A 12,820-nucleotide genomic window follows, 5' to 3' on the forward strand; every position below is an offset into this window, starting at 1 on the left:
CATGGACCGCAACGAGAGTCCATGCGCCGCAACTAGAGAGTACATGGACCGCAACGAGAGTCCGTGCGCTGCAACTAGAGTCCGTGCGCTGCAACTAGAGTCCATGCACCACAACGAGAATCCATGCGCCGCAACTAGAGAGTCCATGCGCCACAACTAGAGAGTCCATGCGCCGCAGCTAGAGAGTCCGTGCGCTGCAACTAGAGAGTCTATGCGCCGCAACGAGAGTCCGTGCGCTGCAACTAGAGTCCATGCACCATGACGAGAATCCATGTGCCGCAACTAGAGAGTCCATGAGCAGCAACTAGAGAGTCCATGCACCGCAACTAGAGAGTACATGGACCGCAACGAGAGTCCATGTGCCACAACGAGAGTCCATGCACCGCAACTAGAGTCCATGCGCTGCAACTAGAGTCCATGGGCCACCACAAGAGAGTCCGTGTGCCACAACTAGAGAGTCCATGCACCGCAATGAAAGAGTCCATGAGCAGCAACTAGAGTCCGTGAGCCACAACGAGAGTCCGTGCGCCGCAACGAGAGAGTCCGTGCGCCGCAACGAGAGAGTCCGTGCGCCGCAACGAGAGAGTCCGTGCGCCGCAACGAGAGAGTCCGTGCGCCGCAACGAGAGAGTCCGTGTACCACAATGAAAGATAGTGCGTAACAGGACAAAGACCCCACACACTCCACAACTAACATCTGACAGAACCAAATAATTCTTTTAAGAAAACAAAGATTATCACACTGCTTTTCCCTAAACCTTCATATCAACCAAACTCAAAATATAAATTCTAAATTCCCTTATCTTCATCATTAAACCAACGACAACAAAGCTGGGAGGAAAAATTCTCTCCAAAAGAAAAATCTGATTCCTTCCTATGCGTCTATTTGTCACATATTAACTAACCACCACAAGGGGAGTGAGTCACTTTACTCTCATTGGCATCCTAGAGTCCTTCCCAGCTCAAGATTGGAACTGAGTGGAATTTTAACAACAAAGGTAGGCCACATCCTAAGGTATCTATATTTCAAAAGCTCATAAGAGATAAAACTTTTCAATGTAGCAGTAGAAACTGTATCCAGACTACATGTATCACTGTCTTTATAACTTACGCTGAATAACATGGAGTCATGAAACTATGAACGTAACACTTCCCATTTTTTATCAAAAAGAAGGGAATTCTCTGTAGCTTTCAGGTGCTCTGGGGTACAGACCCATTATGCATATGTATGTGAGTATAGATCTCCATCCATCCCTGGTCACTGGTCCTTTCAGCAGTGCCAAGCTGAGATGAAACAGGTACCCAGGTAAAATCTCCACGGCGAAACTTCTCATTCCAGCACCTCCCTTGGAAAGTTTGTGGTTGATGCTTTTGGTTGATGTATTGGGCCACATTATATGGTAAAATTAAACCATATTCACTCAGGTGCCATTAATTAGTAATTCAGTCTGAGCTAAAGTCGATTATACCATGAAAATGCTAAGCAAGTTAATAATGCAATTAAATCTGTGTGCGGGCACATTTACCCTACTTAAGAATTTAAGAGCCCCAGTACATTAGTTGAACGTAAGTTACAAATGAACAATTTCTTAATTCACTAAATCAATTCCAAAAGGATAGAAAACATTTTTTAAAGTATTATTGTTGCTCTTTGTGCTTACAGATAATGAGTTGCATGTATTTAAAAGGATCTGAGCATTTCAGAAATTTAAAATATCCTTCCCAATAAACTTAGATCTTTGAATTATTTTTGCATTTGCTTTTCACAAATTCATTCTCCTTTCCTAGAATGATGCCTCAGGTATAAATACCTTTAAAGGGTGTAGGTTTTGTTTTTTTTCCCCACACACACACAAAGGAAATGCAAAGTAACTCCTAACTCCAAAATTGAGAGATGCAGCCATGCTGAGTGTTATGAACTGATGTGATGATGCCCTGACCCCCGGTGTGATGGTATCTGGAGATGGGTCTTCAGGAGGTAATCAGGGTGAGATCAGGTCTTGAGGGTGGAACCGTGGTCCAATAGTACAGGTGTCCTTACCAATGAGGGAGCCATACCACAGCTTTCTCTTTCTCTCCCTCTTTCCCCTACCCCTACATTCACACAGAGAAAAGTCCACATGAGGACAAGAAGGCAGCCCTCACCAGAAAGCGAGTCAGCCAGACTCTTGATCTTAAACTTTCAGCCTCCAGAACTATGAGAAAATGAATTGCCATTGTCTAAGCCACTCAGTCTATGCTACCTTGGTATGGCAGCCTGGGCTGACTAATATAGTAAGTTTCTTAAATCCAGCAAAGTTAAGCCAAAGTAAGTTTCAAAAGCACATGAAATAAAATATTCAAATAGAACAGAGCCAAAACACCGATACTACCAAAACCCTCACTTTTTCCAATTGCAAATGACCTAGGATGCATATACATTTAGCTTCTTCCATAGTCTGAGATTAGAAACCAATGGCTATCAGGGACCAGAAGCTGAAGCTGAGGATGGCACCATGGACTCTGGTCAGGAACCGAGGCTGTGAGGGGCAGCGTGGACACCTCAGCTCAGCTGCGTGCTCTCCTTTCTAATTAATGCTACTCAGTGCCAGAAACCACTGTGTAGGAAGAGCCGTCAAACTTCCTCACAACTTGACAGAATTACAATGTATTATACTCATGTTCATTTGAAAGAAAATAATACATACTTCAAATTCCAGAAACTGTTATTACAGTAAAAATATATCACTAGAGAAAGCAGTATGGAAATGTGCACTTTCAATCTGTTCAACAAATATTGTATTAAGCACACTTCCCCCCAACCCCCACCCTACCCCCAGCATGGGGAGCACTCATGTCAGTCACTAAGAGATGAACTTCTGATGATAAAGAGATGTCAGGTGTCAGTTCAAGAGCACCAGAGCTTCAAATCTCCAGCCCAGTGAACTCCAAACTACTTAATGATTATAAATAACTTTTTTTTTCAACTTTTTACTTTATATTGGAGTGTAATAGATTAACAATCTTGTGTTAGTTTCGGGGGACTGCAGTGACTCAGTTATACACATACATACATCTATGCTTTTTCAAATTCTTTTCCCAAGTAGCTTGTTACATAACATTGAGCAGCGTTCCCTGTGCTATACAATAGACCCTTGTTGGTTATCCATTTTAAATGCAGCAAGTGTGTACATCACAATTCTTTGGATCACATAAGGGCATTCCAAACTCTCCTCGCTCTAAAACTGAGCTCCCGATCACTATCTTTTTCATCAAACGTGATCTTCCCAAAGTCCTTTTCTTCAATAACTCCATCCTTCCATAAACTCTAAAGTCATGCATAAGTCCCCTTTCTTTCCACTCAAATGGAACACCCCGTCTGCTCTCTTTCACTGTATACAACAGACATGCGATAATTACTCTCTCCCGCTACTTGCTTCCACAACGAGCTGACAGCATGAATCCCAGACAGGCCTCCATAACTCCATGCTCTCCCCACCACTGACTGTCCTCCACCCAGCATTCACGGTGACCTCACCACACCTCTACCCAAAGCCTCCAACAGCCCCCAACACACCCAGAATGAATCCAGACTCCCTATGCAATCAGGGCTCTCCATCAACCTCTGATGTCGACACCTTCTCACAAGTCACTACCTCATTGCTCCTGCCCTGAAGCCTCCACCCTCACCAGCCAAGACCCCCTCTAGGCAGTCTCTCCCCTGGAGGAGGGCACGGCACCCCACTCCAGTCTTCTTGCCTGGAGAATCCCATGGACAGAGGAGCCTGGTGGGCCGCAGTCCATGAAAGGGAAGCCCAAAGAGTTGGACATAACAGCAACTCTCACCTCACGTGAGGCAGTCTCTGGCATTCCCCCTCCCTTCCCCACAAGGCAGGCCCTCTTCAAATACCACTTCATTATTGGTGAAGCCTTCCAAATGTGGCCTTAATCACCTTAAGCTTTTCCTGTGGTACTTGTCAACACCTGACTTACTGTATAGCCTGTTTGCATGATTCCCTTCACAAGCACTGTGCACCAAACAGGCAGGGCTCAGCCGTTCACAGCTGCATCCTTAGAGTCTAAGACAGGGAGTGGTACACAACAGACTTCTGATAAACATGTATTGAATTAATTTATTTATGTTATAAGGGCTCATAGGACTAGTGAATGTTTACCAATATCTGTTTTACCAATAACCTAAAAATATTTCTGCAGTGAGGTTCACTATAAAAGGAAAACACTAAACTTAAAAAAAAAAAAAAGTCTGCTACAAAGTCCCTGGGCCAGACCCCCTGACCTTTCTGTGTTGCCACACCCCGGTGCTGCAAAGGGCCTTTCCCCATGTTTGTCAGAAAAGTTATTCACATCACACAGGGAGCATTTCAGCACTATGAAAATATTCTCCCTAGAACATATCTACAGAACTATCTATGGTGGAATCTGGAGGAAATATTATTTTCCCACAATTTCTAGAACATATCAATTTGTAATATAAATGGGGAAACTAGACCTCTAATATCACATAAATTAAATCAGCATTTAAAAATACACAGATTTGCACTTAGCCAAAACAGTAAAATGAGTAATGATTTCACTACAAATAAAAATTATTTGCAAAGATACAAACTGGCATTCAATCTGATAAAGAATTGTATCCAGAAATATAGAAGTCTCACAACTTCAGGAAAAACGTAACTTTTCAAAATGATAAATGCAACATGGTATCTAGGTTGGATCCGGAACATAAAAAAGACATTAGTGGAAAAACTGGTAAAATGCAAAATAAAGTCCATAGTTTAGTGACCAGTGTTTTTCCAACATTGATTTCTTAGTTTTGTGAAATATACCATGGTTCTGAAAGGTGTAAACAGAAGAATATGAGTGACAGGTATACAGAAATTCTCTACTATTTTGGCACCTTTTATGTAAATCTTAAATTATTTCAAAATAAAAAGTTAAAAGGAGGTGGACAAAATATTTGCACAGACTTTTACCAAAGAGATGTGGATAGCAAATAAGTACATGAAAAGATTCTCATCATTAGCTGTAAAGGAACTGCAAGCTTGTACATGAACGTTTATAGCAGCAATATTCAAGGCAGAAACATCCCAAATGTCCCACAACTTATGAACAGATTTAAAAAACGTGGTATGATGAAATACTGTTGCTGTTGTTCAGTCATCCAGGGGTGTCTGAATCTTTGCGACCCCATGGACTGCAGCATGTCAGGCCTCCCTGTCCCTCACCATCTCCCAAAGTTTGCACAAGTTCATGTCCATTGAGTCTGTGATGCCATCAAGCCATCTCATCCTCTGACGCCCTCTTCTCCTACTGCCCTCAATCTTTTCCAGCATCAGGGGCTTGTCCAATGAGTAGGCTGTTCACATTAGGTGACCAAAATACTGGAGCTTCAGCTGAATACTCCAATGAGTATTCAGGGTTGATTTCCCTTAAGACTGACTGGTTTGATCTCCTTGCTCCAAGGGACTTTCAGGAATCTTCTCCAGTACCACAGTTCGAAGGCATCAGTTCTTCGGCGCTCTGTCTTCTTTAAAGTCCAGCTGTGACAACTGTACATGACCAGTGGGAAGAGCATAGCCTTGACTATACGGACCATCGTCAGCAGAGTAATGTCTCTGCTTTTCAACACAGTCTTGGTTTGTCGCAGCTTTCCTGCCAAGAAGCAATCGTCTGCCTATTTCATGGCTGCAGTCACCATCTGCAGTGATTTTAGAGCCCAAGAAGAGGAAATCTGTCACTAGTTCCACCTTTTCCCCTTCTATATGCCATGAAGTAATGGGGCATGATGCCACGATCTTAGTTTTTTTAATATTTAGTTTTAAGCTGGCTCTTTCACTCTCTTCCTTCACTGTCATCAAGAGGCTCTTCATTTCCTCTTCGCTTTCTGCCGTTAGAGTGGTAACATCCGCATATCTGAGGTTGTTGATGTTTCTCCCACCTATCTTGATTCCAGCTTGTAACTCATAATATTTCATGATGAAATATTATTTGGCCCCAAAAAGGAATGGAATGCTTTATACACACTACAACATGGATTAATCTTGAAAACATAATGCTAAATAAAACAAGCCAGGCACACACAAAAACTGCATATTACATTATTCCATTCATACAAAATGTCCAGAATAGGAAATTCTATAGCGACAAAAGTAAACTCCTGGTTAATTAGGACAGGAAGCATAGTGCACAGCGGGTAATAGCTAAAGAACACAAGGATTTTCTTTCTGAGGTGATAAAAATGTTCTAAAATTGACTGTGATGGTAGCTGCACATTCCTGTAAATACACTAAAATTCACTGATCATATGCTTTAAATGAGTGAATAATACAGTATATGAATTATACTTCAATAAAGCTGTTTGTTAAAAAACACTAATATATCAATATATGCTTATTAATAAAATGCCTTAAAATATAACCTGACATATCCAAGTGCTGATTAAGATGCAGGACAACTGGAATTTTCATGCACTGCAGACGGAAATACCATATGACACAGCTGCTTCAGAAATAAGAATTTGTCAGTTTCTCATGAAGTTAAACAGCATGTAGCCCCAGGAATCCCACACTTAGGTATTTGCCAATAAAAACAAAAATATATGTTCACATAAATTCTTACATGTATGGTTTACAGCAGCTTTATTCATAATTGCCAAAAACTAAAAGCAACTCAAATATGGATTGTGGATAAACAAATTTTGGAACATCTATATGATGAAATAGAAGGCAATGGTAACCCACTCCAGTACTCTTGCCTTAAAAATCCCATGGATGGAGGAGCCTGGTAGGCTGCATGCAGTCCATGGGGTCATGAAGAGTCAGACACGACTGAGCGACTCCACTTTCACTTTTTACTTTCATGCATTGGAGAAGGCAATGGCAACCCACTCCAGTGTTCTTGCCTGGAGAATCCCAGGGACGGGGGAACCTGGTGGGCTGCCGTCTATGGGGTCGCACAGGGTCGGACACGACTGAAGCGACTTAGTAGCAGCAGAAGCAGCATATGATGAAATGAACAGGGGAAAACAAAACAAACAAACAAAAAAACCCACTACTGATACATGTCACAGCATGGCTCAATCTCAAAAGCCTGATGCTTGATGAAGAAGTGATGCAAGAAGATGGCCCACTATATGATTCCATGTATTAATATATGACAAACCTGTACAGGCAAACCTGTACTAAGAGACATCAGACCAATGGCTGCCACAGTCAGGGCTAGTCAGAGGAGACTGACTACAGACAGGGGCAGGGAGCTTTCCAGATGATGGAAACATCTCTGACTGTGGTGACTGCTGGTGGTGTGCCTGTACACATGTTAAAACTCACAGAATTTTATACTGGGAAGGATAACTCTTACTATAGATAAATTACACCTGCAGACTTCCTGCTAAGACTTCATGCTCCCAATCAGGGGACCCAGGTTCTATTCCTGGTCAGGGAACAAGATCCCATTTGGCGCCACTAAGAGTCTGAATGTTGCAACTAAAGATACCGCATACCACAACTAAGACCCAGCTCAGCCAATAACTAATGTTTTTTAAAAAAATTATAACTGACTTTTGTAAAAGTTGCAACCAACTTAATTACAATTTGTGTTTTTAATTCCTAATACAATGTTGACAGTAGTATGCTACTACAATAATTATCAAAATTAGAAATGCAAGAATCCTTTGGCCCAACAGAAATTTATCAGCTCACATATGTAAGGGATATTCCTTGTAGCACTGGGAATATGCTGTACTGGCTAAACACACACTCACAGACACACCCCACAAGGGAACTCTTCGTTCACTGTTCCAGAAAGATTCCCAAATTATATTTTACAGTAAATAAATAAGGGACAGATAGATCAGTAGATATAATCTGGGGGTTAGGGAAAACATTTTGCATGGGTCTATGCATGTATCTTCAAAAAAAATCTTTGGAAAAATAAACAAGCAACTGAGACCACTCACTCTCTTTCGGGGCTGGAGACCAGGCATATGTGGAGCAGAAGAGGAAGGAAGGCTCTCCTTTGTACACCTTTTTATAATGTTTGATATGTGAACTATGCACACTCACACACAAAACCCTAATATTATTTAAAACACTAGTTTTTAAATATACAGTCTAAGTACAAATGATGAACATTTGTGGAACATTGCAAACATTCCGGAGACAGCAACACATTATCATGTACAGTTGCAATGCAGGGTGAATTTTGAGCAACCCAGTAGGAGGTTGCACTCAACCTTTCTTTCTGTTCCCAATGCCCCTCAAAAACAGGAGCCTGAGGAATGGTCAACATAGAATATTCTGGAAGGAAATGATATGGTTTTGTTTTTTTAAAGGAGTCATAAATGAGAAAATTCAGAATTAAAAAAAGAAAAGAAAAAAGACCTTGTTACCCCTTTGAAAACCTCCTTTCTGCCCTAGAGTACTGTGTTCTTCCATCCCTAAAGTAAGGGCATTTTCTATGTCTTGTAAGGACAAAGGGGAACAAACTGGACTTGATACCACCGGCACAGTAACACAGGTCTCCTCAACTGAAACGCCTCGAGCACATCACTGAGACACAGATACATCCCCAGCACCACCAGAACATCTGGATTTCAGCATTTCAGAAGCACTTAAGATTCCTTAAGATCTCACTTTCCAGAATCTAGCATCTGTCTTTCATTATATAGTTGAGATCAAGAAGTACAATCATAAAATAGTGTCGGATAATGTCAGAAAACATAAACAGGACCTCTCTGCAAGATACAGGCTTATGAATTAATTCTTAGCATATCTGGATAATTTCTGAAAGTTTCTCGATTCTGGTCAAATTTCAGTTCAATTAATCCCTTTCCAAGTAATGTAGTCAGACAACAAAATTCACTTACGAGTTAAGACATCTTCACGGCAATAGAAATGCAGAAGTGCCAGGAATGTTTTACTCTCCAACTTGCTAGTTCCGAATACTACAATCCATTCAAATCTGGTCCCTAGGAGCAAGCCCCTGAGCCTTTCCCCGATCTTTTTCAGGCACCACTGAAAACCAAGGCTTCCAACTATGTTTCCAGACAGAAATTATTAATATAATTCTATGTGGAAATGTCATAAGCAACAGAAATAAGAGGTATGTCAAGTCTGTGTTTTTCTGACAAACAAGCAGATGCCTGGATATACTACTGCTGAGAAAAACTGGTTAGTTTCCCCTGAACTCCCACCCCAGTACATAACAACTTGAAAGGCATCAAGCTAGCCCAAACCAAAGATCAAAGAATTCTAATTGTAATCATCACTTCCATTCTCTTCAACTGACAAAAATCCTTAATAATGTAGTTGATTATTAAAAATAAAAAAGCAAGCAAAAACCAGTAACAACTAATCAGAAGAAGATACCAAGATAATATATTTATCATGTTACTATGTCACTGGATAAAACAAAGTACTGAAAAGGAGGAAAGAGAATAATACATTTACATCCTTAGGGCTTCCCTGGTGGATCAAATGGTAAAGAATCTGCCTGCAATGCAGGAGACCTGGGTTTGATCCCTGGGTCAGGAAGATACCCTGGAGAAGTAAATGACAACCCTAAGGCAGTATTCTCCAGGCAGTATTCTTGCCTGGAGAATTCCATGGACAGAGGAGCCTAGAGGGTTACAGTCCATGGTGTCGCAAAGAGTTAGATATGACTGAGCAACTAACACTTCACATCCTTAAAACAGTATCCAGTGACAAAACTGTCAAGAAATATTAGATGCTACTAAAACCATCATGTAAAACTCTGTATTTTTTCAGATAAACCTAATGACTAAGACAAGCTACTTAAAAGGCAGAGTTAATATAACAATATCTAACATTTATCAAGACTTATCTATTTGCTAAGTATTTCTTCAGCGATCAATGCAAAGAAATAGAGGTAAAGAACAAAATGGGAAAGACTAGAGATCTCTTCAAGAAACTTAAGAGATACTAAGGGAACATTTCATGCAAAGATGGGCACAATAAAGGACAGAAATGGTATGGACCTAACAGAAGCAGAAGATATTAAGAAGAGATAGCAAGAATACACAGAAGAACTGTACAAAAAGGATCTTCATGACCCGGATAATCACGATGGTGTGATCACTCATCTAGAGCCAGACATCTTGGAATGTGAAGTCAAGTGGGCCTTAGAAAGCATCACTACGAACAAAGCTAGCGGAGGTGATGGAATTCCAGTTGAGCTATTTCAAATCCTGAAAGATGATGCTGTGAAAGCGCTGCACTCAATATGCCAGCAAGTTTGGAGAACTCAGCAGTGGCCACAGCACTGGAAAAGGTCAGTTTTCATTCCAATCCCAAAGAAAGGCAATGCCGAAGAATGCTCAAACTACCATACAATTGCACTCATCTCACATGCTAATAAAGTAATGCTCAAAATTCTCCAAGCCAGGCTTCAGCAATACGTGATCCGTGAACTTCCTGATGTTCAAGCTGGTTTTAGAAAAGGCAAAGGAACCAGAGATCAAATTGCCAACATCGCTGGATCATCGAAAAAGCAAGAGAGTTCCAGAAAACCATCTATTTCTGCCTTATTGACTATGCCAAAGCCTATGACTGGGTGGATCACAATAAACTGTGGAAAATTCTGAGAGAGATGGGAATACCAGACCACCTAACCTGTCTCTTGAGAAATCTGTATGCAGGTCAGGAAGCAACAGTTAGAACTGGACCTGGAACAACAGACTGGTTCCAAATAGGAAAAGGAGTATGTCAAGGCTGTATATTGTCACCCTGCTTATTTAACTTATATGCAGAGTACATCATGAGAAACGCTGGGCTGGAAGAAGCACAAGCTGGAATCAAGATTGCCAGGAGAAATATCAATAACCTCAGATATGCAGATGACACTACCCTTATGGCAGAAAGTGAAGAGGAACTAAAAAGCCTCTTGATGAAAGTAAAAGAGGAGAGTGAAAAAGTTGGCTTAAAGCTCAACATTCAGAAAACGAAGATCATGGCATCCGGTCCCATCGCTCCATGGGAAATAGATGGAGAAACAGTGGAAACAGTGTCAGACTTTATTTTGGGGGGCTCCAAAATCACTGCAGATGGTGATTGCAGCCATGAAATTAAAAGACTCTTACTCCTTGGAAGAAAAGTTATGATCAACCTAGACAGCATATTGAAAAGCAGAGACATTACTTTGCCGACTAAGGTCGTCTAAAGGCTATGGTTTTTCCAGTAAACATGTATGGATGTGAGAGTTGGACTGTGAAGAAGGCTGAGCGCCGAAGAATTGATGCTTTTGAAGTGTGGTGTTGGAGAAGACTCTTGAGAGTCCCTTGGACTGCAAGGAGATCCAACCAGTGCATTCTGAAGGAGATCAGCCCTGAGATTTCTTTGGAAGGAATGATGCTGAAGCTGAAACTCCAGTACTTTGACCACCTCATGCGAAGAGTTGACTCACTGGAAAAGACTTTGATGCTGGGAGGGATTGGGGACAGAAGAAGGGGACGACAGAGGATGAGATGGCTGGATGGCATCACGGACTCAATGGACGTGAGTCTGAGTGAACTCCAGGGGTTGGTGATGGACAGGGAGGCCTGGCATGCTGCAATTCATGAGGTGGCAAAGAGTCGGACACGACTGAACGACTGAACTGAACTGAACTGGACCTAAGTTAAAAATAGACCTTCCAGTCCTACTCTACTAACTCCAATTATTCTAAAAATTAAACTTTTAATAAAATTATTTATATTTGACCACACTGTGTGGCTTGCAGAATCTTAGTTTTCTACCCATGGATCAAACCCAGGCCTCCTGCAGTGGAAGCATGCAGTCTTAACCACTGGACAACCAGGGAAGTCCCAAAATTTCAATAAAATGAGATTTTAGACCTGAAGCTCATCTCTGAAGTACAAGTAAACTAGTGAAACATTTTACATAAAGAGAAATGGGCAAATAAAGAGAAAGACCTTAAGCAAATTGGAACTTCACTTTGTAACAGTCCTTACTACAACAGTCCAGATACTGACACTCAATTTTATTTCAGAAGGAGTCTGGTAGAGTGGAAAAGTGTGGACTTTGAGATCAGACAGTTATGTGTCCTTAAGGAAAGGAGTTAACTTCTCTATCTCAGTTGCTTCTTCACTGGTAAGTTAAGAGCAGCATCTCCTGCTTAATTGGGATGATGTAAAAATTAAAAATACTTTTGAACTGTGGTGCTGGAGAAGACTCTGGAGAGTCCCTTGGGCTGCAAGGAGATCCAGCCAGTCCATGCTGAAGGAGATCAGCCCTGGGATTTCTTTGGAAGGAATGATGCTAAAGCTGAAACTCCAGTCCTTTGGCTACCTCATGTGAAGAGTTGACTCATTGGAAAAGACTCTGATGCTGGGAGGGATTGTGGGCAGGAGGAGAAGGGGACGACAGAGGATGAGATGGCTGGATGGCATCACTGACTCGATGGACCTGAGTCTGAGTGAACTCCCGGAGATGGTGATGGACAGGGAGGCCTGGTGTGCTGTGATTCATGGGGTCGCAAAGAGTCGGACACGACTGAGCAACTGAACTGAACTGAAAAACTAAAAAATGAGGGGGAAAAAAAAACAGCTGACTTTCTGACACATAATGAAGACTTAATAAATGTCTATTGCTTTTCTATTGCTTTTCCATATCGTCCCTCAGTTCTTCTAAGTTGTGTTCTCCCTAAGTATAAATGAAGAGCAAACAACACAACTCTAAATATTATGTATTATTATACTAATGGAGACTTGAACTTTCAAAGGTGCAGCACTACAAAAGTAAATCAATAAAAGATCATTAGAAGCATAATATAAAGATTCATTTACTGTTGTACCTTTTAATAGT

At 41.3% G+C, this 12,820-nt stretch overlaps 1 protein-coding gene across 7 annotated transcripts in view; it reads right to left on the reverse strand.

Annotated features, from left to right (window-relative positions):
* The window catches only part of RAPGEF2 (Rap guanine nucleotide exchange factor 2), a 265,814-nt gene that overhangs the window by 232,955 nt on the left and 20,039 nt on the right, over positions 1-12,820 (reverse strand). The gene's annotated exons all lie outside the window — the stretch shown is intronic.

Source organism: Oryx dammah, unplaced genomic scaffold (assembly GCF_014754425.2).
Source record: "Oryx dammah isolate SB20612 unplaced genomic scaffold, SCBI_Odam_1.1 HiC_scaffold_12, whole genome shotgun sequence".
Lineage (NCBI taxonomy): Eukaryota > Metazoa > Chordata > Mammalia > Artiodactyla > Bovidae > Oryx > Oryx dammah.